The sequence below is a fragment of the Microtus ochrogaster genome, chromosome 21 (assembly GCF_000317375.1).
Source record: "Microtus ochrogaster isolate Prairie Vole_2 chromosome 21, MicOch1.0, whole genome shotgun sequence".
Lineage (NCBI taxonomy): Eukaryota > Metazoa > Chordata > Mammalia > Rodentia > Cricetidae > Microtus > Microtus ochrogaster.
The window spans coordinates 2452517-2457695 of record NC_022022.1 but is presented as its reverse complement, the minus strand read 5'-3'; the positions used below and the strand labels follow the sequence as shown (position 1 = coordinate 2457695).

The 5179-nt window shown below is 40.8% G+C and overlaps 1 protein-coding gene across 2 annotated transcripts in view; it reads right to left on the bottom strand.

Annotated features, from left to right (window-relative positions):
- Positions 1 to 5179, bottom strand: part of Vps45 (vacuolar protein sorting 45 homolog) — a 61714-nt gene that overhangs the window by 22675 nt on the left and 33860 nt on the right. The window lies entirely within an intron of this gene.

Genomic DNA, 5179 nt, shown 5'->3' with positions numbered 1-5179 from the left:
TATTGCAATGCTCTCAACAAGAGTCTACAGAGTGCTGTATTGCAATGCTCTCAACAAGAGTCTACAGAGTGCTGTATTGCAATGCTCTCAACAAGCAGCATTCACGCCTGCACCACAGTCTCCTTCAAACACAGCCCTGTGTCGAGCACGGAGTCACAGTGCTGTTTACTGTGGCCCCTGTCAAGGACTCCGAGCACCCTGTAAGATTACAGTTATACTGGGGTGCCCTATGCTGTGATGATTACATAAAAGAACAGGACATAAGCTGGAGAGACGGCTCAGAGATTGAGAGCGCTGGCTGCTCTTCCAGAGGTCCTGAGTCACAGCAACCACATGGTGGCTGACAACCATCGAGAGTGGGATCTGATGCCCCTCTGGGATAAAGGCATATGTGCAGATAGAACATTCATATACATAACATAAATAAATAAATAAAATTAAAAATACTGGACACATAAATTAACAATGTAATCCACTTCTGTATTCTTTGGCAATAACAAGTATACAGCTGGACACTGGTTTCATCTGGATGGCACTAAGTTGTTTCAAAATGGCTTCATCATAAAAGAAAACACTTCCTATCAGCTCTTTTGGCAGGCATAACAACATATTTTCAGTTATTAAAGTTTGTCTTTTCTTTTTTGTGTGCCATCGAAAGAAGAGAAAATTAACCAGGCAAGCAATTGTGTTACAGCACTTTATTTAAAAACTACATCAAGCAGAAGAATCCATTTTGGAAGTCAGGGCTCCAAACCAAATAGTTAGGATACACATGCTTATGTGTAGACTATGGAAAAACACGGTGTATATTTCCTCTTTGGGTTTCCTTGTATCTTTCTAAAATACCTTTAAACAAGCAAACCAAGACAGAAGTTGTTCTTATAGGACTTCATGGAAACAGAAGCCAATAGTGTAGCTATTGCAATAAGTTCAGATAGTCTCTAATTACAGAAACTCTCCATTGGACAGTATGCAAGTTTGAAGATATGAAGAGGTAGTTATTTTGCAGTTAAGTAGTTGGAGGACCAATTATGACACTTTTATGTGACTTGAGACATAAAAATCTTGCCTTTAAGACACTAAATTTCTTTATGATTTTATTTAATTATATGCAGAGATGTTTGGGCTGCATAGATGTCTGTGCCCATGGAGGCAGAAGATGTCAGATCCTCTGGAACTGGACTTACAGACAGCTGTGAGCCATCATATGGGTGCTGGGAATTGAACCCAGGTCCTCTGGAGGAGCAGCCAGTGCTCTTAACTGCTGGGCCATCTCTCCTGGCACTAAATTCACCTACTAAAATAAACTTCATTTAAAACTCCAGCCAGAGGCTGGGGCTATCCCAGCATGTACAAGCTCTGGGTTCTATTCTTAACACCATAAACACACAGAAACCACCTGGCCAAGCAATGTGTCGACCTGCAGTGCACTGCACACACTTGAAAAGGTCTTACGAGTTCTTATTTGTAAGATACATCTTTGACGTTATGTGTGGTAGTACCTGTGGGGCATACTGGCACTTGGGAGGTATAGGAATCTGGAGAATCTAGTCTATGTAGTGATTCCAGGCCAGCCAGGCTCTATAGTGAGACAGTGTTTAAAACAAATCAGAGCCAAGGAGATTGGGTCACTGGGCCAAAGTGCCTGTCACCAAGCTGGAGGCCTAGGTTCAATATCCAGAACCTAAGAAGAGAAGTCTCCTGCAAGTTGTCCTCTGAACCCTGTACATGTGTGTACGTGTACGTACACACACACACACACACACACACACACACACACACACACACACACACACTTATGAGGCTGTGGACTAGCTAAGTTCAGGGCCCGCAGGACTCTGAGGGATGAAAGGAGAGACAGAGCAGAGGGTGAGATATCATTGTCTCAGAAAATGAGATTTCCTGGGCAGTGCTCCTCGTGGTAAAGGACAACCCTGAGGCCCATCAAGCAGCTGGGTTTGGATAAACAAACAGCGGTGGATTGCACAGATTATTAAGAAGGACAGCCTGCCTGTCTGCAGGGAGTACAGTGATTGTCTCAGTGACTGGTGAGGGGAGTCAGATCGGAACGCTTGTGTTCTGAGCTCCTGATCTGGTAAATCAGAAAAGCCACCAAGCAGGCAAAGAAAGCGCCCTGGGGAATGGTGTTAGTACCTGTAGCCGCCCTCTATGTAGGTTATGCAAAATATAAGGGCAGCGCCTAGCTGTGGGGCCAGAGAGATGGCTCAGCAGTTACTAGTGCTTTCTACACAACCATGAGGATCAGGGCTTGAATCTCAGGATACAATGTCTCATACAGGCATTGTGACCCCAGTTCTGAACCACGCAGAGACAGGAGGAGCACTGGGGCTTGCTGACTTCCAGCCAGGCCAAGAAAACGTGATCCCTAGATTCAAGAGAAATCTGTCTAAAACGAACAGGCAGAGAGTGCTAGAAGAGGAACCTAACATTCCCTGCTGGCCTCTACATGTGTGCACAGATGTACCTGACCACATGTGCAATACACTCAAGACACAAGAGCATACACACAAATCTTTAAAACAAAACTACCAAAAATCCTAGCTAAAGAGATAAAGTCTTAGAATTTGGTCCAACTGTACACCTAACAAAGATGACTATGTCATATTTGACTATGATATAAAATTAATACAAGTTTTGAGTCTCCTGTTGTTGATTCAATGTGGCTAAGGAACATTTATGAAAAACTTTGAAAACAAATTTTTATAGATTTTATTTTATGGTATATGTATAAATGTTTTACCTGCAAGTATGTGTAACATTCACGGGCCTGGTCCTGTGGAACTCAGAAGGTTTCAGATCCCCTGGAACTTTTGTTATGGATGGCTATGAGCCACCATCTGGGTCCTCTGTAAGAGCAACAAGTGCTCTTAATCCCTGAGTCATTTCTCAAGTTCCCAAAGACCCCTTTTTAAAGTTTATTTTATGTGTATGAGTGTTTGCCTGCGTGTCTATCTGTGCGCCATGTGCACACCTGGTACTTATGGAGGTCAGAAGAAGGCATCAGATTCCCTGGAACTGGAGTTACAGACAGTTGTAAGGTGCCACTTAGGTGTGGGAATTGAACCTAGGTCATCTGTAAGAACAAGTGTTCTTAACTACCATCTCTTCAGCTCCTTAAAAACTTGTATAAAAGGCTAGAGAGTTGGTTCAGTGGTTAAGAGCACTTATTCTTTTTGCAGAGGACTTGGGTTTGGTTCTCAGCATCTACATCAGGTGACTTACACCTGCCTATAACTCCATTTTCAAGGTACTTGAGACACTCTGGCCTTCACCAGCATCTGCATGTCCATGGTGACATAAACCCACGCAGGCACATTCACATACACATAAAAATAAATAAATAATTCTTTAAAAAAAAGTCTCTGAAACTGGGTGTGATGGCTCACACCTATAATCTCAGCACTTGGGAGTCTGAGGCAGGAGTATTGTTGAGCACTGGAAGCCAGCCAGAGCTACAGAGTGAGACCTTGCCTCAAATAGAAAATTAAAACAAAACTGAAGAGTCTCATAACATTTTTCTTCTTTCTCCTTTTCCCAATGAATTTTAAAAGATGTTCCATGGTAATGCACGCCTTTAATTCCAGCACTCAGGAAGCAGAGGTAGGAGGATCTCTGAGTTTGAGCCTAGCCTGGTCTACAGAGTGAGAATTTCAGCACAGCCAAGACTATACAGAGAAACCTGTCTCAGAAAAAAAAAAAAAAGATGTTCCTATGAGACTAGTGGTAAAATATATAGAAAATCTTTTATACATGATGGAATACACAAGTTCAAGTCAATGTGCATCCTCCTATGCTCTGTAATTCACCATAGCAACCCAAAGCATTAATTAGGCAGTCAGAAATGTTAGAAAACAGCAGCCAGTTCATGCTATATCCAGCTACACAAGGACAAACTAAGAGCCCAATTTGTATCTTATTTTGTTAGAAAAATAAAACATCAGATATAGTATTTCTAGAAACTATTATTTCTACACATGAGCTAATCAGGAAAAGCTTTCCAAATGTAACACTTAACCTACTTTGTGGACCACTACACTTATGCCTAAAGTTTAAAATTTCGAATGTACTTAAAGATAGTAAAGTTCTTTTGATATTTTTCTGCAGGGAAAATGGCTTTTATAGAAAAAAGAAGTGATTGCAACAAGAGACTATGAAATGTGTGTCTATCAGAGATAAGCACAACTGTGTGGAAAGATTTAGCCAGATAGGGAGGATAAATAAGTCCATCTGCAGAATGAAGATCAACCCCCTTTCACGTCCTTATTCTCAAACAGTAACCACCAATTACATAGCTAAGACTAAGAGAATGTAAGTGCTCTGGCTGTGCAAGTCTGCACTACTGCCACAGCCTTGCAACAATGGGAAGGCCGAGACGTTCCATCATGACACCTAAGCCAGGTGAACATCTCCTCAGTGTGATGTACTAGGGCCAAGAAAGTGCCCAGAGATGATACTGGGGCTAAGCCGGAGCAGAGCCAAAGTCCAGAGCAAGTTAATGACAAGCAACAAAAATCTGAATTATCAACTAAATTTTTCAATGGTAAATTTGGCTTATTTAGTGCTATCTACATGGTTTAATGAATAGTTATTGAATTCTTACTCCTTGTAAAATACTGTTGGATAGTATGAAAACCTTAAAGACTAATTAACTCTTACTTCAATATATGTACAATATCTACTATCTAATACAATAGTTAACGAGAAGGCTATGTATGATATAATGAACCACTGCCTCAACATACAGAGGTAATAATCAGCAGTTCTCATGTCTTCTTTCATAAACCATGCTATATACACACATTATATACATGTCATGTGTGTGTGTGTGTGTATATATATATATATATGTATAGTTAAGCATATGCTTACATATACATAGTCATAGCTTACATTTTTTTCCACAAAAGAGGGAATGACACCATCTTGAATTTTCCGTGAATACATCTTAGAGAGTTTTGCATATGCTCCATGAAGAATTAGCCCATTAAAGTAAATTAAATTAATTAATTTAATTAAATTAAGAATTAGGCTTTGGTGGAACAACAGGAAGCTAACAGGAAGATATTGAGTTGAAGGCCAGCCTAGGCTGTGTAGTGATTTCCAGACCAGCCTAATAAGACCTTGTCTGGAAAGAAAGAAAAGAAGGGAGAGAGGGAGG